Source organism: Typopeltis vanoorti, chromosome 18, assembly GCF_054136105.1.
Source record: "Typopeltis vanoorti isolate ZY-2024b chromosome 18, IOZ_Tvanoo_1.0, whole genome shotgun sequence".
In the NCBI taxonomy this organism is placed as follows: Eukaryota; Metazoa; Arthropoda; class Arachnida; order Uropygi; family Thelyphonidae; genus Typopeltis; species Typopeltis vanoorti.
In genome coordinates this window covers 96,777,832-96,800,741 of record NC_143566.1, presented here as the reverse complement: position 1 = coordinate 96,800,741, position 22,910 = coordinate 96,777,832, and the positions used below count along the sequence as shown (strand labels likewise).

The following is a 22,910-nucleotide window of genomic DNA, read 5'->3' as shown; positions in this document are numbered from 1 at the left end:
AATTTTTGGGCCTGGCTCCCACTGACGAGAAATTTATTATAGACTAACCAAGTGAAAAATAAACTTTCAAACATCTTTCTCTAAATCCAGAGTAATTTAATAATAAGGTGGCACACCTTTTGGCAACTCCTATAGGTAAGGATGACCTCTCGTATTGCTTCTGCCTTAGTATCTCCACTCTGGGCCTGGCTCCCACTGACGAGACCTCAATAAAGGTCGAAACCGGTCTGGGTAGTGGCCCTTCCCTTAGTGCATAGCAGTATACATGTTCGCAAGGAGATGTGCTGTGCATTATGGGAGATACTGAGACAAGGAGTTGAGAGCTTGATCCACCTTTGCTGCGAGTTTCCCGGTGTTGTACTACCTTACCTCAGTCCTGAAGATATTTTCAGGCAAAAACTTTGTTTACTCACACTTGGATAAAGGATTAAACTAAATTTATTATAGTCTAACCAAGTGAAAAATAAACTTTCAAACTTAGCTCACAGGCTTGGTACTCTAAACTAGCACAACCAAAAGAACAGGCAGGCTTTCGAAGGGGCTTTAGTACAATGGACCATATTCAAGTTGTACAATAGATTACTAAATGGTGTAATGAATATCAATTACCATTATGTCTTGGTTTTACTGATTATGAGAAAGCCTTTGATTCAGCAAAAACTTGTGCAATAATTAAAGCATTACGAAACCAACAAGTGGAGGAGTCATACATCAGAACCATTAAATCAGCATATACCAATGCTACAGCAGCAATTCATTCCAATGAATTGCTGCTGTGGCATTGGAAAATTCAAGAAGTTTGAATTTTCTTCTAGGCATGGTGCGAATAATTTTGGAGAGATTGTGGAAATGCACAGAGGTATATAAGACAGGGTGACACAATCTCTCCAAAATTATTCACAGCATGCCTAGAAGAAAATTCAAACTTCTTGATTGGGATGGGAAAAGTCTGAAGATAAATGGAAGATATTTAAGCCATTTATGCTTTGCAGATGACATAGTTATCTTTACTTTAACTGCGCATGAATTGGACTCATATCCATGAACTCCTAGCTGGCCTAAAGATAAACCTAAAGACCCTAGTTATGTTCAATAGCTATGTCCAACCAGAAATAATAAAAACCAATAATGAGGAAATTAAACAAGTACACCATTACATATACTTAGGACAACAGATATCTATGGAACAAAATATCATGGACGAAATTAAAGATGCATGATGCTTGGGTGGAAAGCATTTTTCCAAATGCTTTCCATTCAATATTCAAAAGCCAACCACCATTATGCCTGAAGAGAAAAGTTTTTAACCAATGTATTCTTCCTATATTGACATATTGCTGTGAAACATGGACACTAAATGCAAAGGAAATTCAGAAATTAAGAACACAATTTAGTATGAAAAGAAGTATGCTTGGTATCACATGACTGGAACACAAAAGGAATACATGGAAGAAACCAAACCAGTCTCTGACATCATAGGAAGAGTGAAACATCTGAAGTGGCAATGGGCTGGGCATATTGCTCGAAGACAAGATCAACAATGGACAAAAGAAGTACTGGATTGGATTCCACGAGAGGAAAACGACCACGATGCCGACCTAAATCACGGTGGATTGATATCAGATTTGGAAATGACATGGAAAAGGTGAGCCATGGACAGACAGTTTTGGAGTAATCTTGGAAAGGCCTTCATCCAGCAGTGGATTGACAATGGCTGATGATGATGATGATAATGACAGAAAAACTTAACTTCCAAAAACTTTTCAGAAAATCTACGGCATATCATCTATTTCTTTTTTTGTAAACTGGTAGAACTAGTACTCCAAGGAGAAAAGATTCCATGAGAAGAAAAATGACCATGACACTGACCTAAATCACGATGGATTGATGACATCAGATATGCAGCAATGGATAGACAGTTTTGAAGTAATCTTGGAAAGGCCTCCATCCAGCAGTGGATCGACAATGGCTGATAATGATGATGACAGAAAAACTTAACTTCCAAAAACTTTTCAGAAAATTTATGGCATATCATCATCATTATTTCTTTTTTATAAACTGGTAGAACTAGTACCTTTCTCCAAGAGCTAGGAGTTTTTCCAGTAATCTAAACCTTATTGCAGAATTTCAAGTCGTTTAAATTTGTCACTGTATATTAGTACAGTTCCATATTTACATTATCTTCTCCCAATGATTTCCTAATTTTCATTCTGTTCACTATATGTAGTTTTGAAAAAATTTTACATCTTGATCATTATCAGTCCGAACATTCTCCAAATAGGAGAATTTTCGGACTTTACTTTATTATTTTATAGCTTTCTGGTTGTGGCTTTGTTATGTCCTTTTCTAGATCTGTTACATTAATTGTTCCATCTTTCTCTATGTTTTTTTCTTACCACTCCTTTTGCAATAGCACTTTCATTTGTACTTTATTTTTGCTTCTACTACCTTCAAATTTAACTATTTCTGGTAATCACTTTTTGATTTTATATATACTATTTCTACATTCCAGTTGCACAGTTCTCTTATTCTTTTCTGTCTGATTTTTATTCCTGAGCTTTCTGTTACTTCTTTCAATAGGATTTGTTTCAGATTTTCCATTCCTCTGTCATTTGATTCTTCCATGGTTTTAGTTTTTACATCAATATATTTTTAATACTGCTGTTTAACACTAGTATTTGAAATGATTCAAAGTTATAAAATTAGCAATTTTGTAACCTTTTTTGCCATCAACATATAATGATCGGAATTTAATTCAATCCTTGATATGCTTTTAAATCTGGGATTAACTTAGCTTAAAATTTGAAATTACATAATAATTAACCAATTTATGTTTTCAAACTAACCATATATATATATATTTACATCCAATGCAATTATAGATATCTTCAAATTTACATAGGTTTGTTTTGAACCTGTTGCCTATTCTAGATTTAAACCTTCTGCTATTAATAAAATAAAAAAAAAATCTAGGACTTGTTGCAATTCCTTATAAAAGATGTAATTTTCTTCTTCTTGTCCCCCTTTGGGTACATACATAACCACTGATTCTTATTAAGTAATCACTTAATGTTCTGAGTTTAATTTCTAGTTATCTTTCATTTGTACTAGTAGTTATACAATATCTTTCGTATTAATCTCCATTGGGTAAAAGACTCATTGCAGGACACCAACACTACATATTATTCACACAATACTTATCATATCTATCCTTATTCACTGTTGGGACACTCACAACTATCTCAGGCAGTCCATTCCACTCATTTACCACTCTCCAAAGAAAAGACCATAGTCTGCACACCCTTTAACTAATGTAACTCTTAAACAACTTCCAGGGGTAACCAGTTGTTCTCCCCTACTCCTCACATATTGAAAAATTTACCATGTGTCAATCTCATAGAATCTCTTTAGTAACTTATAAGTTCCTATCATGTCACCTCTCATCTAAACTCTGAAACCAACACACCTTCAACCTATTGTCATGGGGAGCATTCCACAAACCTCTCATGAGCTTAGTCACCCATCTCTGGATCCCCTCCACCATCTAATTGTCAAGAAAGCCAGGTGACCACATTATATAGCCTTAAGTTAGGGAGAATTAATAACCTCCCTATCTTTACATGTCATTGTTCTTCAACATCCAAGTAATCCTTTAAGGTATTTTGAGAACTTCTGCAACATGTTCTCTGAACTTCAAACATTTATCCACTGTCATCCCTAGTCTCGTCAATTTCCTGTGATCCGGTAATATCAATAGGATACAAATTATGTAATTTTTTTCATCCTGAAGTGCACTACCTTACATTTTTTCAACATTAAAATGACAACCATTGTCTTTTGCCCACACTGCCAATTTATTTAAATCTTGCAGGATATATATTTTTATCATTATTATATTATCATTTTTATCAATTATTCCTCTTCAGTTTTGCATTGTCAGCAAATAACCGAATATCACCCCTTAAACTTTTTGCTATATTATTAATGTACAAATTAAAGCAAATTGAAGTCCTACTCACCCTCATCTGCCTTGGTTCCATTCTACCACACACCACCATCTAATGTATATCTGTCAGTCACCCCTTATACATACCACCAGCTTCATATCCATTCCCATTTGCTCCAACTTTTGTCATAGTTCTCAATGCATTTGCAAAGTCCAGCAGTATCATGGTGCAGCCAGTTCCTTTATCCAATTCTGCTACCAAGTTATTATAAAATGTGAATGAATTACTAAGGTAGGACTTACATTTTACAAAGCAATGCTACTCCCTATACAGTATCATGTTTCTGTGTCCATTCCAGTATTTTTCCTATTTTACCAACTTTTCCAAAACTTTAACCACCACTCCAGAGATACTATTTGGTCTCTAATTTGCTGCTTCTGTCATGGAGCCACCTTGCCCTCTTTCCACTCCCTTGTAACTTGCCAGAACTGACTAAGATTAAACAACTTTTTGAGAGGCTACCAAACTACACATCCTGGTAGCACATTAGCTGACATACTGTCCAGTCCCACTGTTGTATTCACATTGATATTTTTCAATACGTTGAGTACCTCCAGTTCATTCACTTTAATTTTCAGCCTCTGTCATACCAGTAACTGCGAAGTGATAACTTAATAACTCAATCTTAGCAAAAAACATCTTTTTTATTAACTTTGGCTTGCTTACCTAATTTTCTCCCAAAATCTGATTTAGCCTTCCTTACCATTCTAGTTACCCTTTCTTTCTTGCACTCTGTATTGCTCATGAGTATGCTGATCACCTTTTGTTTATATTCCTTGAACAATGCTTTCTTTTTTTCCTTTTTTTTTTTTTTTTTTTGCAGCTGCTTCTCTCAAACAATCCCTGACCATAATATAATAAATTTAGTTTAATCCTTTATCCAAGTGTGAGCAAACAAAGTTTGCACCTGAAAATATCTTCAGGACTGAGGCAAGGTAGTGCCTCTGTTGGCAACTCGTAGCAAAGGTGGATCAAGCTCTCATCACTCTTTGTCTCAGTATCTCCCACCATGCAAAGTACATCTCCTTGTGGACATGAAGGGCCACTACCCAGACCGGTTTCGACCTTTATTGAGGTTTCATCAGTGGGAGGCAGACCCAGAAGTCGTAATACCAAGGTAGAAGCAATGGAGAGGTCATATTTACCAATATGAGATGCCAACCAGTGTATGTCTGCAACGAGATGTGCTTTGCATGGTGGGAGATACTGAGACAAGGAGTGATGAGAGCTTGGTCCACCTTTGATTCCAATTGCCAACAGAGGCATCACCTTGCCTCAGTTCTGAATATATTTTCAGGCACAAACTTTGTTTGCTCACACTTGGATAAAGGATTAAACTAAATTTATTATAGTCTAACCAAGTGCAAAATAAACTTCCAACATCTTCCTCTAAATCCAGAGTAATTTAATAATAAGGTAGTACATTGGTTGGCAACTCACATAGGTAAATATGACCTCTGCATTGCTTCTGCCTTGGTATCACCACTTCTGGGTCTACCTCCCACTGACGAGACCTCAATAAAGGTCGAAACCGGTCTGGGTAATGGCCCTTCCCTTAATGCATAGCATTATATATGTGCACAAGAAGATGTGCTTTGCATGGTGGGAGATACTGAGATAAGGAGTGATGAGAGCTTGGTCCACCTTTGCTATGAGTTGCCAACAGAGGCACCACCTTGCCTCAGTCCTGAAGATATTTTCAGGTGCAAACTTTGTTTGCTCACACTTAGATAAAGGATTAAACTAAATTTATTATAGTCTAACCAAGTGCAAAATAAACTTCCAAAATCCCTGACCACTTTCCATGCGTTACCGAGTAAAGTAGTGTATTCCATGTAACTTCTTATAGTACTACTCAAAGCTGCTACCTAAGTTTGTCATAATAGCCAGGTTTGCAGTTCTATATAAAATTTCTACATCGCCAAAACTATGAAAAACTAAAACAATATACATAATCATAACACCTGCCTATGTTTCATTTAACAATCCTTGAAAGGATTGCTAAATGAAACAAGCAGTGAAGAAGAGTATAAAAGAAACTATCTCTGACTCCTTTTACGGTACTCTTTCCTCCATTCCTGCACTTTTAGCAATCGTTTGAAGGATTGTTAAAATTGTAAAAATTCCTCTACTTCACAGAAGGTTCTACTTCATAGTTTGACTATGAACTAGAACCATCTGTAAAACCAGAGGCACAAACAAGTATCACTGTCCAATTTCCCATAATAATATTTGTCAATTTTTATACAACTTCCCCCCCCCCCCATTTGAATGGCTTGGGGAAGGTTTAAATTTCAAGAAATCTCAATTTCTGAGATATAATTTAATGACTTTGGAAAGAAATAATCGAAAGTTTTCTTCTTTTCTTCAAGGATTAGGCATTTGCCTGCTCCAGCTTCACTGGTTTTTCCATCTTGCAGCTGGCCTGCCTCTCTTTCCCTTTGGTCTACATTTATCCACCTCTTTTGGTAGATGATATCTTTCCATCCTAAACAGATGCTCTTTCCATTTTTCTTTATATTCCTTGATATTTTTATTTACATTGTAAACATCTAGCTCTCTTCTGATGTCTTCATTTTTTATGTGCTTTAATTTCGTGCAGCCTTAAATGGCTCTTAAAAATCTAACTTCTGCAGCTTGTATTTTACTTTCATCTTTTTTTTTTATTTTTTTAACAACCACATTTCTGAAACATATAATAGAGTGGAAGTGCTCATTACTTTATACAAAATTTTAGTTTATGATAAATTCAGTTTAATCCTTTACCAAAGTGTAAGCAAACAAAGTTTGCACCTGAAAATATCTTCAGGACTGTGGCAGCAAAGGTGGACCAAGCTCTCATCACTCCTTGTCTCAGTATCTCCCACAATGCAAAGCACATCTCCTTGCAGACATGTATACTGCTATGCATTAAAGGAAGGGCCACTACCCAGACCGGTTTTGACCTTTACTGAGGTCTTGTCATTGGGAGGCAGACCCAAACGTGGAGATACTAAAGCAGAAGCAATAGGAGAAGTCATATTTACCTATACGAGATGCCAACAGGTGTACCACCTTATTATTGAATTACTCTTCCAACTAAATCCAGAGTAATTCAATAATAAGGTGTTATACCTGTTGGCAACTCGTATAGGTAAATATGACTTCTCCTATTGCTTCTGCTTTAGTATCTCCACGTTTGGGTCTGCCTCCCAATGACAAGACCTCAGTAAAGGTCAAAACCGGTCTGGGTAGTGGCCCTTCCTTTAATGCATAGCAGTATACATGTCTGCAAGGAGATGTGCTTTGCATTGTGGGAGATACTGAGACAAGGAGTGATGAGAGCTTGGTCCACCTTTGCTGCGAGTTGCACCACCTTACCTCAGTCCTGAAGATATTTTCAGGCGCAAACTTTGTTTGCTTACACTTAGATAAAAGATTAAACTAAATTTATCATAGTCTAACCAAGTGTGAAATAAACTTCCAACATCTTTCTCTAAATCCAGAGTAATTCAATAATAAGGTGGTACACCTGTTGGCAACTCGTATAGGTAAATATGACCTCTCTTATTGCTTCTGCCTTAGTATCTCCACGTTTGGGTCTACCTCCCACTGACGAGACCTCAATAAAGGTCGAAACCAGTTTGGGTAGTGGCACTTCCCTTAATTCATAGCAGTATAAGCTTCCAACATCTTTCTCTAAATGCAGAGTAATTCAATAATAAGGTGTTACACCTGTTGGCAACTCGTATAGGTAAATATGACATCTCCTATAGCTTCTGCTTTAGTATCACCATGTTTGGGTCTGCCTCCCACTGATGAGACCTCAATAAAGGCCGAAACCTTTATTGAGGTCTTCCCTTAATGCATGTCCCCAAGGAGATGTGCTTTGCATTGTGGGAGATACTGAGACAAGGAGTGATGAGCGCTTGGTCCACTTTTGCTGCGAGTTGCACCACCTTACCTCAGTCCTGAAGATATTTTCAGGCACAAACTTTGTTTGCTTACACTTGGATAAAGGATTAACCATGCTACCGGCCAAGATCTATAGACGTCAAAGTTTATCATGGATGTGAAGTGCATGTTAAAATTGTAACACCATTGAAAATTGAAAAAATACATGATGGATACGAAGCATATGAGGATGCGTATTTTATCTATGATGGCCGGTTAGATGGTTAAACTAAATTTATTATAGTCTAACCAAGTGGAAAAAATAAACTTCCAACATCTTTCTCTAAATCCAGAGTAATTCATTAATAAGGTGGTACACCTGTTCGCAACTCGTATAGGTAAATATGACCTCTCCTATTGCTTCTGCCTTAGTATCGCCATGCTTGGGTCTGCCTCCCACTGACGAGACCTCAATAAAGGTCGAAACCAGTCTGGTTAGTGGCCCTTCCCTTAATGCATAGCAGTATACACGTCCGCAAGGAGATGTGTGAGAGACTGAGACAAGGAGTGATGAGAGCTTGGTCCACCTTTGCTGCGAGTTGCCTAGTGTTGTACTATCTTACCTCAGTCCTGAAGATATTTTCAGGTGCAAACTTTGTTTGCTTACACTTGGATAAAGGATTAAACAATTTCTTATAGTCTAACCAAGTGCAAAATAAACTTCCAAAATTTTAGTTGAGTTTCTCATCTTGTTTTTTTATTCAGTGTCCTTTTAATTATTTCACAGATCTGCTGAAATTTCTTTATTTTTTTCATGTATATCATTGAGGTATGTTGTTATACAGTCTAAACAATTAAACTGTCACTGGTTTTATTATTTTATTTTCTGTGACTATTTTTGATCTAACAAGATCTCAACCTTTAAATGGCATGACTTTTGTTTTCTTTGGCATTCACTGTCTTTGCACTCACCGCGTTGTCAAGCAATGCATTCCAATCACCCACCACTCTCCATGCAAAAAATCTACTCCTCATCCCATAGCTCATCCTACTTTATACAGTTTCCAGGGATGGCCTCTCATATGAAAAATCTCATCCATGTTAATCTGGTAATTATCACTTACCAACATATACATTTCAATCATCTCCCCCTCTTCATTCTATCCACTAGGCTGTGTAATTTGCATTCTTTCAATCTGTCCTCATATTCCATCCTTCCAGAAACCACTTAGTCAATTGTCTTTGAACCCTCTCCAAACATCTCATCATCCTTTTGAAAATCTGGTGACCAAATCTGGGCACAATAATCCATATGCAGCGTGATCAAAGTCTTGTACAATGGAATCAAAATATCCTTACTTCCAAGTTAGCGTTATCTGCATCATTCCCATAATCCGCTGTTATCCTCACAATTTTATGCAGTTTAATGTTGCATAGTGTAAGGTTTTAAAATTTTACAAGCAAAGATGAGATGCATAATATAGGATTGGTGGGGATGTTTTAGAGGAGGTGAAGGAGATGAAAGACCTGGAGATGATGGTGGATAGGGACTCAAAATCTGTTTAATTGATGAACTGATTTTTGAAGGTCATCTTCATTGTCTTGTAACGTAATCTGATCATCTGCATACAGCATTGGATTTATAAGTTCTTCAGGTTAGCTGGATAGATACCTTGTTTTATTGTTGTTTTCCATATTTTAATAATCTGATCAACACACACACACACACACACACACATTGAATAGAGTTGGAGATAAGCTACATCCCTGTCTAACACCTTGATTAATTTATTACCCAACTGTATTTTTGTATCTTTATATAAACTTTGTATAGCTTGTACCTAATGTAATGAGTTGGTCCTTGTTGGATATCAAAACATCAGTGTATGAAATGATTAGCAGACATACAGTAATGTTTTGGAAAAAATTGGAGAAAACGACAATCCTAATACTGTCTGACCACAGATGTGGGATCCCTCGACACTTCTGCACCTGGCAGAAGGTGAATCCATTCTGATAATAGGGTAATCAATGATGAGTGTTTATTATTATGCGTAAAAAAATTAGCTTTTCTTTTATGAAAATTCTAGTTTTTAAAGTGGTAACTATTTTGCTTGTACAACAATTGGAAAATTTACATATAAAGTATGTGATTTCACGTGTTGATGAGGAATTCGTACATGGCCTTATTTCTTTCTTCCCTTCAACATGAATTGACTCTTCTTAGCACTGTGCCAGCCAGGCACAGTGCTTCTTGCATGTGTGGTTAGACAGTAGTAATGGCAATTACCTGTTGCATTTCTGCACAAGGCATTGACTTGTCATTACTAACATAAAGATGTGCACAAATTTACATGGAGAGAAGGCACAAGAAATAAGAAAAGTCTCACTAACAATGTTATTCTTAACAGTAATATCTTCTTGCTGGTTCAGGACACAAGCGCATACAGAGGATCTGAAATAAGAAGTGATCACTATTTAGTTTTGAGAAGGATAAAAGGAAAATATGGTGAAGGTCCTGGAGAGATTGGTAAGAAGTAGGATACAGAAATGGGTTGATAACAGCAGTATTCTCTGTGGTTATCAGCATGAGTTTGTTAAAGGGAGATCATGTTTCACTAACTTACTTATGCACTATAACAAGGTGACAAATACCTTGGACAGAGGAGATGCATATACAGTGGTATACTTGGATTTTGCAAAGGCTTTTCATAGACTGCCACATGACAAGCTCTTAAATAAATTGAAAGAGATGGGATTAGATAACAGACTTCTGTGTTGGATCGGTGACTGGCTGTCAGATAGGTATCAGAAGGTTTTATATGGGGGTGCAGTATCTCAAAAGAGAAAGGTCACCTGTGGTGTGCCACAGGGGTCAGTTTTGGGGCATTGTTGTTCAATTTGTATGTTAATGATATTGGGTTGGGTTTAACTATGATATCCAGCTGTTTGCAGATGATGGAAAACTGGAGAGAGCAATGCACAGTCAGGCTGATGTTAATGCCTTACAAGAGGACGTGAATAGATTGCATGAATGGGCAGGTAAGTGGAACTGTCAGTTCAATGTTGCCAAGTGTGAGGTTTTGAGATTTGGTAAGCAATGATGGGATGCCAAGTATATACTTGGTGGGAAAACTTTAACAGAAGTAGAGGAGATGAGAGATCTAGGAGTAATGGTGGACAATGACCTAAAATTTAGGGGCCACATTGCACAAGTTGTGAAGACATCGCATCGAATAATGGCAATGTTGCGGAGAATCCTGACATGCCGAAATAGATAGGTTATGATTCCATTGTATAAAGCCTCAGATGGATTATTGTGCACAGATTTGGTTGCTGGGTTTTCATGGTGACGAGGATATGTTGGAAAGGATACAGAGAAGATTCACAAAGGTAGTTAGTAGTCTTTGGAATGTGGAGTACGAGGACAGATTGAGAGAATGCAAGTTGCAGAGCCTTGTGAATAGAAGGAAGAGGGTGGATATGATTGAGACATAAACTGGTCAGAGGTTGTTATTAGGTAGACATAGAAGAGATTTTTCATAGAATTGGAGAGGGAAATAGAACAAGAGACCATTGCTGGAAACTGTATAAGGAGGGTGTGAGCAAAGGAGTGAGAAGCAGTTTGTTCTTTGCATGGAGGGTGATTGGTGAATGGAATGCATGGCCTGAGTGTGTTGTGGACACGTTGAATCAGTTTAAGATGTGGTTGGATGAGCATTGTATGCAATAGCGAGTACCTCCCATGATGAGTCTGACTCCATGGAGGTCGGGTGTTGATGATAATAATAAAATTGAATATCACTGAGAAGAAAAGTCTGTAGGAAAGTTTCAAAAGGAATCAAGATTGAGCAGCTTTCACAGGTAAGTAGTGGATTCAAATACACAGATATTACTCAAAAAACAAACAGAAAAAAGTATGAAAAGAACCAAACCTTCGAGAATCAGTGCCAGAGCGTAAATAAAACACTAACAACAACCAGAGAGGCATTTGGTGTGGTTGTCTACAAGGAGAGAAAAATCAAAATTCCATAGTCAACTCAAGTTAAAGAGGCAGTCAAGGAAAAGAAAAAAGCATGTCAAACATTCCTTGCAGTAAGTAATAACTGTGAGCATGTGCTCTAAGAGAATTCAAAGAAAAATATAAAAAAACTGAAGTCATCTGTAAAACCAGATAAACAAAAGTCATTAGAAGACTTTGATAACAATATAGAAAATAAATATTAGAAGGTGGCAAAATATTCTAAAGGCTGTTGAAAAAGTTTAGAAATGGAGGAAAGAGTACTGGTTAAAAGGAATTGGAAATGACAAAGGCAATTACTCTGAAAGACTACTAAATGAAACAAGCTATGAAGCACAATAATAGTAAACATTCAAAAGAAATTTAATCAGATGTATATATATCAATACTTGCGGTAGAAAAAAAACCAAAGTGGAAAAACACATGAAGATGAAAACATTTGACCAAAAATGCTCAAATATGTAGGTTTAAGTTGTACAGTGCCTATACTGCATAATTCAGAAAGTCTGTTCACACTGTTAAATTCCAGATGATTGAAGTAGAACTCTCATAGTATCCATCTATATAAAAAGGAAATAATACTGAATGGGAAAAATTAGAGAGCAATTTCCTTATGGAGTGCTCTATTAATGTGAGCATACTTAAGAAAAGGCTAAAAAAATTATAAAAGGGAAACATGCAGAAGAATATGATAGGTTCAGATTTTCACTTTAAGAAAAACAGTTGAAAGATTATGGAAATACAATCAAGATCTGTATTTTAAGTTTTGTAGATCTGAAAAAGTCATATGGCAAGGTGCCAAGAAAAAAACTGTTCAAAACACTATGGTTTATTTTTTTCCTAATTAGTAACCAATTTATTAATAAATTGGTTACTGATTAGGAAAAAATAATTTTTTTTAAATTTTGTATAGGCAGCACTAGCCTAGCGGCTTTGCACTTCGCAACCACATGCCTGGGGAAGGAATGTCCCAAGTTCGATTCCCATTGGTGACTTGAGGAACTAGAGGGTCTTCCTCAGGCATAGTCAAGTTAGCCGGTCTTGGGCGAGGGCAGTAGGGTTTTTTCCTGTCAGTTTATCTGGCGTTTTTCATGCGGACCCTGCGTAGGAAGCGGGAATAACGCGAAGTGAAAGAAGAAGAAGATAGGCAGCACCCCCACTTAAAATTTCACTGGCCGCCACTGGTTATAGGTGTAAATGGAACATTACATCAGCAATACTGATCTCTTATTATAGATCACACTATAAAGGAAAGTGGTACTAAATCTGATATCAAACTTGGAGATGCTACTCTCATCTCTTTATTTAATGCAGATGATGTTATACTCTAAATAAATCAAGAAGTCAATCTGCAGGAATTCCTTAACTAAATTTAATAACTGCTGTAATAAATTTGGTATGAAAATCAGTAAGAAAAAGACTATGAAAATAAGGAGGAACATTGAAAACAAACTGTATAGTGAATGGAGAACTATAGAATAAATAAAACATTTCTGCTACTTAGACACATTTTTTTAGTGAAAATGACAAAATAAATATGAAAAAGGATAACAGATTTAGCAAAGTATATAGGATGTCAACTTAATAAATTTATATTGAACGAGGGAGAAAAACTGGAGAGGAATATTAGTATAGGAATATTATTTAAAAAAAAAGTGGATTTGATATCGGAAGTGATCATCATTCAGTAATGGAAGAGATAAAACTGAATTTCATATCAAAACGGGGAGTATTTAAGAAAGTTTTAAAATGAATAAAAGTTGAGCAGCTTTAAGAGGTGAATTTGTAGACTCAAATACACAATCATTATTCAGGGAAAAAAAAAAAAAAAAAATGAGAGATTAAACCAAGAACCAAACCATGGAGATTCACTGGCAAAGCTTGAAGGAAACATTCATTGATTCAAACAGAGGCATGTGGTTAGGTGGTCTACAAGGATAGAAAACAGCTAAACAAGTCATAGGAAGACCTTGATAAGAACATCAAAAATGAATACTAGAAAGGCGGCAAAATATTCTGAAGGCTATTAAAAGAGCTAAGAAATGGAGGAAGGGAAGTGTATCGTAAAAGGAATCAAAGATAATAAATGTAACATGAAAACTGAAGAGGTGGGGTGCTTAAGGGTCAAAGTTGTATAACTGAGAGGAGACCTCCACATAGCCTTTAAAGGAATGTGGAGAACCGACCAGGGCTTCTGACCTAATGACCAATCCTCACCTTCTCGTGGTGCACCCTGTTGGGTATCTACCTGGATACTGAACGAACGAGGATGGATGGGCTGGCAATTTGGGATTTAGCTGACCAAATTGTATTCTTATTGGTTAAAAAATAAAAAATGATGGTACAACATGACAAAATTTCATGCTAACTGGGGCGTCGCCAAGTTAAACAAGGCCCCCATTGTTTTCGCCAGGGAACCAGGGTAAACAGCGAAAAGGCTGCTACTGGAACAAATCTGAAAACACACCCTCCACTCAACATCACCAGAGTTAAAGATCGGTGCTATCAACATAGGAAGCCTGAATGGCAAAGAAATGGAGCTAGCTGAGGAATTAGATTAGTACCAGATCGACATAATAGGGGTGACTGAAGCAAAAAAGACAAAAACTGGTGAGATCTTTCTGAGCAATAAATACAAAATGTTATATTCAGGCAATGACAATCAAGGAAAAGAAGGAGTAGCCATAGTATTCAACACAAAATACGAGGCAAATCTTCTTGAATGGCAGTCAGTCTCAAGCAGAATGATTTGGGCAAATATGAGAATGGGGAACTGGACAATGAGACTTATTTGCGCCTATGGTCCCACAGAAGGTTTTACTAAGGTAGAAGTGGAGGAATTTTTTGATGCTTTAGAAAAAGCAACTGACACAATGAAAAAGGAAAAGTTGGTCCTTGTTGGGGTTCTGAATCGCAGAGTAAGAAATGATTGTCAGACATAAAAAAATATTTTCGGAAAATTTGGAGAAAAGAACAAAGCTAATAATAATGGCAAATACCTGTTGGATTTCTGCTCAGGACATGGATTGGTTATTACTAACACCATGTTTCAACATAAAAATATGCACAAATTCACATGGAGAGAAGAGACAAGGAATAAGAAAAGTCTCGTTGACTATGTTATTGTTGATAGTGATTTTTCTCCCTGGTGCAGGACACCAGAGTGTACATAGGATATGAAATTGGAAGCGATCACTATTTAGTCTTGAGCAGGATAAAATTGAATTTCATATTGAAAAGAATAACATGTAAGAATGTTTAAAAGCGAATAACAGTTGAGTAGCTCTCAGATGTGAACTGTAGACTAAAATACACAAAGATTATTGAAGAAAAAAAGAAACAGTTTGAGAACAGGAACCAAACCTTAGAGATTCAGTGGCAAGCCTTGAAGAAAACCCTGATTGATTCAGCCAGAGAGGCATGTAGTGAGGTTGCCTACAAGGATAGAAAAATCAGGACTTCATGGTGGACACAGAAAGTTAAAGAGGCAGTGAAGGAAAAGAAGAAAGCATATCAAAAGTTCCTGGCAAATAAGTCAACTTGTGCTCTTAGAGAATACAGAGACAAATGTAAGAAAGCTAAACAGTGTGTAAAACTAGCTAAACAAAAGTCATGGGAGGACTTTGGCAAGAATATAGAAAATAAATATCAAGAAGGTGGCAAAATATTCTGGAGGCTGTTGAAAAAGCTGGAGGAAAGAGGGAAGTAAAAGGAGTCAGAGATGATAAAGGTGACATGAAAACGGGAGAAAAAGATATCTTGAAGTATGGAGTAATTACTTTGAAAAACTGCTAAATGAAACAAGCAGTGATGACAGCACAGTGGTGAAAAACACTGACCAGGAATGCAGTCAGGAATACTTATCCATACATGAAGTAGAAAAAAGCCATCAAAGGCTTAAAATTGGAAAGACAGCAGGAGTAGATGATATAATTTAAACAAAAATTAGGAATAACATACAGTTAGGGCGCATGATTACAATAGAATTTCATGAAAACGTGCTAAAGTAGTACAAAAAAAAAAAGAAAAAAAAAAGTCAATTATTTAACACAGTTTTGTATGATAATTTCCCATACTTTAGGAATAGTAAGAACGTCGTTGCGGTTTAGGTTTGGTTTGAGTAGTAGGGCTTCAGAACTTCCTTTGTATAAACGTTCATGTTTAAATAAAGATCTATGCAAAAGTTTAGCCTTTTCCCAATGGATCCCATGGTTTGGATTTTCAATTCCGTGTTGAGAGAGACCAGATTTCTGCGGTTTAAGAAGACGAATGTGGTCTTGATGTTCCGAGATGTGTTTCTGAACAGACCTACCTGTCTGTCCAAAATAAGATAATTTGCATGAGCATGGAATCTCATAAACACCAGGTAACATCAAGGGTGAGAATTTGTCCTTAGGAGAAGGTAATAAGTTGTAAATTTGGTTGATAGGTTTGTAAGTAGTGGCAAAATTGTATTTCTTCATAATTTTAGAAAGACGTTCTGAGATGCCTTTAACGTAAGGTATGGGAATCCTATGCACTTCTTCCTGTCTGGTTTGATGTATGCAGAAGTGACTGATGATTTTTTGAGTTGTTTTGGGATTATATCCATTTAGGATGGCTGTATTTTTGATAACTTCTAATTCCTGGTTTAAAGATTCTTCAGAGGAGCAGAATTTGTGTGCTCTGGAAACTAGTGATTTAATAATGCCTGATTTCTGAGATGGATGATGAGCAGAAGAATTGTGAATGTAGCGACCTGAGAACGTAGGCTTGCGAAAGATGGAAGTGGCGATTGAACCGTCTTCTTTTCTTTTGATGTGTAAATCCAAAAAAGAGATACCCTGTGGAGATTCTTTTTCTAACGTAAAGTTGATGCGATGATGAAGTTTAATTTTATCTAGAAACAGTTGTAATTCAGGTTCGGGATGATTCCATACTGCAAATACGTCATCGACATATCTTAGCCAAATTTTTGGTTTGGGTTCAAAAGTGAATATTTTTTCCTCAAGGTGTTCTAGAAACAAATTTGCTAGGTTTGGTGATAAAGGAGATCCCATTGCTGTTCCTTCCTCTTGCTTGTAAATTTGACCTGTCCAGGTGAAGTAACCTGATGCAATAACAAACTTGAACAATTCAACTATATCAGACGGAAATTTTTGAGTTAGTAATTCTATTGTTTCTTTATGGGGAATGTTAGTGAAGAGGGAGACAATGTCGAAGCTGATTAACAAGTCAGTTTTTGATAGTTGAATGTCTTTAATTTTTGTGTGAAACTCAGTAGAATTTTTGATTGAAGAGACTGAGTGGCCTATGTGAGGGCGGAGAAGGTTAGATAAGAATCTTGATAACTTGTACGTTGGACAGCCGATACAGTCTACGACAGGTCTAAGTGGAACATTAGTTTTGTGTAGCTTAGGTAAGCCATAAATTCTAGGAGGTCCTGCATGGTATGTCTTAAGTTTTTTGATTATTTCTTCATCTAAGGAGGAAGTTTCATAAAGTAGCTTATTTAATTTTCTGAGTTGACGATTCGTAGGACCAATTTGGAGTAAGTATTACGATCTCGAAGAAGTAAATTAATTTTTCGGTCATATGAATTGGTATCAAGAACCACAGTGGTATTTCCTTTATCAGCTCTAGTAATGATTAAATGTTTGTTACGTTTTAAAAGCAAGTCATTCCTTACTACTCAATCAGTTATGAGTGTCTAAGCATGAACTAGCAACAAGCAATTTAAATATTACAGAACTAGAAACAGATTTGTCAAATACGTTAAATCAAGAATTGCTACAATTAATTATAACTGTCTCAAAGAATTCGAGAAAAAAAGCTTTTGATAAAAGCAATAGTGCTATACATATTAAATACCTTAATCTATTAAATCTATCAAAAAAGATCACTAACAAATTACCAACGGAAAAATGGGTAGTCAATTTATCTAACCGTCAACTAACAAAAGATGAATTAAATGTTCTAGCAAGATGCCATAAATTTGCGATTTCACCAAAGTGTTTCCCATATTTAGACTTCATACATAATATAGAAAGAAATGTCAAACATCTCTCCAGTATTGAAGCCAACAAACTTCGTTTCGAAGTAGCTAAAGTGATCTACAATGCCAAACCTTCAGAATTAAATATCCAACCGTCGGAATTGAAAGCTATTATTTCCTTAAAACGTAACAAAAATTTAATCATTACTAGAGGTGATAAAGGAAATACCACTGTGGTTCTTGATACCAATTCATATGACCGAAAAATTAATTTACTTCTTCGAGATCGTAATACTTACTTCAAATTGGATTTTGATCCTACGAATCGTCAACTCAGAAAATTAAATAAGCTACTTAATGAAACTTCCTCCTTAGATGAAGAAACAATCAAAAAACTTAAGACATACCATGCAAGACCGCCTAGAATTTATGGCTTACCTAAGCTACACAAAACTAATGTTCCACTTAGACCTGTCGTAGACTGTATCGGCTGTCCAACGTACAAGTTATCAAGATTCTTATCTAACCTTCTCCGCCCTCACATAGGCCACTCAGTCTCTTCAATCAAAAATTCTACAGAGTTTCACACAAAAATTAAAGACATTCAATTATCAAAAATTGACTTGTTAATCAGCTTCGACATTGTCTCCCTCTTCACTAACATTCCCCATAAAGAAACAATAGAATTACTAACTCAAAAATTTCCGTCTGATATAGTGGAATTGTTCAAGTTTATTATTGCATCAGGTTACTTCACCTAGACAGGTCAAATTTACAAGCAAGAGGAAGGAACAGCAATGGGATTTCCTTTATCACCAAACCTAGCAAATTTGTTTCTAGAACACCTTGAGGAAAAAATATTCACTTTTGAACCCAAACCAAAAATTTGGTTAGGATATGTCGATGACGTATTTGCAGTATGGAATCATCCCGAACCTGAATTACAACTGTTTCTAGATAAAATTAACCTTCTTCATCATCGCATCAACTTTACGTTAGAAAAAGAATCTCCACAGGGTATCTCTTTTTTGGATTTACACATCAAAAGAAAAGAAGACGGTTCAATCGCCACTTCCATCTTTTGCAAGCCTATGTTCTCAGGTCGCTACATTCACAATTCTTCTGCTCATCATCCATCTCAGAAATCTGGCATTATTAAATCACTAGTTTCCAGAGCACACAAATTCTGCTCCTCTGAAGAATCTTTAAACCAGAAATTAGAAGTTTTCAAAAATACAGCCATCCTAAATGGATATAATCCCAAAACAATTCAAAAAATCATCAGTCACTTCTGCATACACCAAACCAGACAGGAAGAAGTGCATAGGATTCCCATACTTTACGTTAAAGGCATCTCAGAACGTCTTTCTAAAATTATGAAGAAATACAATTTTGCCACTACTTACAAACCTATCAACCAAATTTACAACTTATTACCTTCTCCTAAGGACAAATTCTCACCCTTGATGTTACCTGGTGTTTATGAGATTCCATGCTCATGCAAATTATCTTACTTTGGACAGACAAGTAGGACTGTTCAGAAACGCATCTCGGAACATCAAGACCACATTCGTCTTCTTAAACCACAGAAATCTGGCCTCTCTCAACAAGGAATTGAAAATCCAAACCATAGGATCCATTGGGAAAAAGCTAAACTTTTGCATAGATCTTTATTTAAACATGAACGTTTATACAAAGAAAGTTCTGAAGCCCTACTACACAGACCAAACCTAAACCGCAACGACGTTCTTACTATTCCTAAAGTATGGGAAATTATCATACAAAACTGTATTAAATAATTAATGTTTTTTTTTATTTTTGTACTACTTTAGCACGTTATGCACGTTTTCATGAGATTCTATTGTAATCATGCGCCCTAACTGTATGTTATTCCTAATTTTTGTTTAAATACTGTACTGATGATGTTCTAAGATACTTAGGATGAAATATTTACAATTAAATAATTTTCACTGTGGTTTATACGTGTGTTTCTTCTAATTAGAGCTCTTATAGTACCCATATATAAAAATTGAAATAAAACAGAATGTGAGAATTACAGAGGTATTTCTGTACTGAGTGTTCCTGGCAAGAGTTATGCAAGTATACTTACTGGAGAAACAGTTGAGAAGAATTCTGGAAGAACAAGCTGGATTCAGGCCATATAGAGGCTGTCAGGATCAGATCTTCACTTTACGACAAATAGTCGAGAAGGTGTGGGAATAAAACAAAGATCTGTATTTAAGTTTTGTCGATCTGGAAAAGACATATGACAAGGTGCTAAGAGAGAAGCTATTTAATACGCTACAGTTACATGGTGTCAATGGGGCATTATATCAAGCAATACTTAGTCTGTATTTGAGTTGTAAGTCGGCAGTTAGAATTGAAGGAAATACAAGGAGATGGTTTAATGTTAAATCTGATGCGAGACAAGGATGTACATCATCCCCTCTGTAATTCATTATCTATATGGATCACATTATGAAGGAAAGTGGTATTAAACATGATATCAGAATTGGAGATGTTAATGTCAGCTCTTTGCTTTATGCAGACGATGTTATACTTCTAAATATAACATTTAGAAGTATAACATGCAGAGATGAACAAGTTGTTGTTCCTCTGTATCGAGCCTTGATAAGACCCCATCTGGACTTCTGTGCCCAGTTATGGGCACCAGGGTTTCTTCGTGATGGGGAGGAAGTGGAGAGGGTCCAGAGACGAGTGACCAAGACGATAGCAGGTCTGTGGAATGAACCTTATGAGAATAGGTTGAAGATTTGTGGGTTGCAGAAATTGGATGATAGGCGAAGGAGGGGTGACATGATTGAGATATTCAAATTACTGAAGGGTTTTTATAAGATTGATCCAGAAGATATTTTTGAAAATATGACTGGTGGTGGGAGGACTAGGGGCCATGCATGGAAGCTGGGAAAGAGCGTGGTTGACAAGGGTGTTAGAGCTAGGTTCTTTACTTGGAGAGTGGTAAATGAGTGGAATAAGCTTCCAGAGTCTGTTGTGGGTGCTACAACCATGAATAAGTTCAAGGCAAGGTATGATAAGATACTGTGTGAATGTTGAATAGTTGTTCTTGACGTGATGTTAGGGCCTCCCTCGATGAGTCTGTCGACTCCTTGGAGTTTCCCGGAACAATAATAATAATAATAATAATAATAATAATAAATAAATTCACTACAAGTTTGCAAGATTCCCTGACTAAATTGAATAACTGTTGTAATAGATATGGTATGAAGGTCAGCATTAAAAAGACAACGACAATGAAAATAGGTAGAATTGTTGAAAATGTCATCTGTGTTGTGAAGGGGAACCTGTGGAACAAGTAAAACATTTCAGCTACTTGGGCATGATTTTTAGTGAAGATGGTAAATTAAATATGGAAAGAGACAACAGAATCAACAAAGCTGGTATGGTAAGAAGTCAACTGAATAAATTCATATGTAATAAGAGAGAAATTAGTCGGAACACTAAATTAGCTGTATACAAGACAGTGTTCAACTTATGGATCTGAGAGCTGGGTCAGAAGGAAAACACTTGACTAAAGGCTAAAGACCGCAGATATGAGAGTCCTGGGAAAGATCAGAGGCGTGAACAGATGGCAACAATGGCAATATCATATTAAAAATGAGGATATTAGGAAAGAACTTGACATTGTCGGCATCCAGGAATGCGTTAGCAGAGCTAATCTCAGGTGGTATGGTCCCTTAAACAGAATGGGGTGAGGAAAGATTAGCAAAACAAGTGTTCTCTGCCAGGTTGGCAGGAAAATGACCCAGAGGAAGACCAAGATATAGGTGGATCGATATGGTACAATGTGCCTTAGACGATAGAAATATAAGATCTGATAATGATAATATTGGAGTCTTGACAAGTAATAAGCTGATTTGGAGGAAAATTGTAGATAGGAAGTTAGTAATGGTGTAAATTTTTCATGTAGTACTATCATATCCTGTACTCCCCTTGAGGGTACATGTCAGGAATTTGATGATGATGATAACTGAAGATAAAGGCTTTGAAAGATTGCTAAATAAAACAAGCATTGACAGCACAGTAGTAGAGCTAAACAGGAATGCAATTAGTCATTGATACTTGAGAGAGAATAGATGATATTCAACTAAAACTGCTCAAATATGGAGGCATAAAAGTTTTACAGTTGCTATATTTCATAAAGCCTAGTCAGAAGGTTGAATTCCAGATGATTGGAGTAGAGTTCTTATAGCGCCCATCTATAAAATGAGAAAAAACTGAATGTGAGAATTACAGAGGAATTTATCTACTGAGTGTTCCTGGTAAGATTTTTGTAAGTATGCTTGAGAAATGGCTAAGAAAAATTGTGAAAGGGCCAAATAGAAGTTGTCAGGATCAAATTTTCTCTTTAAGTCAAATAGTTGACAAAATAATGGTAAAACAATAAGGATATGTATATAAGTTTTGTAGCTCTGGAAAAGGAATATGACAAGGTGTCCAGGGAAAAGCTTCTCAAAATACTACAGTTATTTGAGGCAAATGGAATATTATACAGGGCAGTGTATATAGTCTGTATTTAAGTAAGTCAGCAGTTAGAATTGAAGGAGGTACAGGAAGGTTTTATTTGAAATCAGGTATGAGACAAGGTGTACATTATTTCTACTGTTCAAAATCATTTATATGGATCACATTTGGGAAAAAAAAAAAAAATCAGAGAGAGAGAAGCCTTATAAACTCAAGGAGCTATACAAGGTTGTCCAGAGCAGGTTTTTACAAACATGCATGTCCATGGTTGGATTTAAATTCACAGCCTGTTGATTTGTTGGACAGTGGATGTACTATCCACTCAGCCTACCAGTCTGGCTTATAAAGGAAATTTGATAACAAATCCTGATATCAATAAATCCAGTACAAGTCTGCACAATTACTTGACTAAATTCAATAACTGCTGTAATAAATTTGGTATGAAATTCAGCAATAAAAACACAATGACAATAAGTAGAAACATCGAAAACATAAACTGCATCTTAAATGGAATCCACATAACAAGTGACAC

At 36.2% G+C, this 22,910-nt stretch overlaps 1 protein-coding gene across 2 annotated transcripts in view; it reads right to left on the bottom strand.

Moving 5' to 3' along the window:
• The window catches only part of LOC150096969 (TAF6-like RNA polymerase II p300/CBP-associated factor-associated factor 65 kDa subunit 6L), a 32,780-nt gene that overhangs the window by 4,407 nt on the left and 5,463 nt on the right, over positions 1 to 22,910 (bottom strand). Inside the window, exon 2 of one of the 2 annotated variants that reach the window (XM_090408399.1) lies at positions 19,986 to 20,128. The exons of the other annotated variant lie outside the window; for it this stretch is intronic. The gene's annotated coding sequence lies outside the window, so the exon portion shown is untranslated. The remainder of the gene's footprint in view (positions 1 to 19,985; positions 20,129 to 22,910) is intronic. 2 annotated transcript variants of the gene reach the window in all.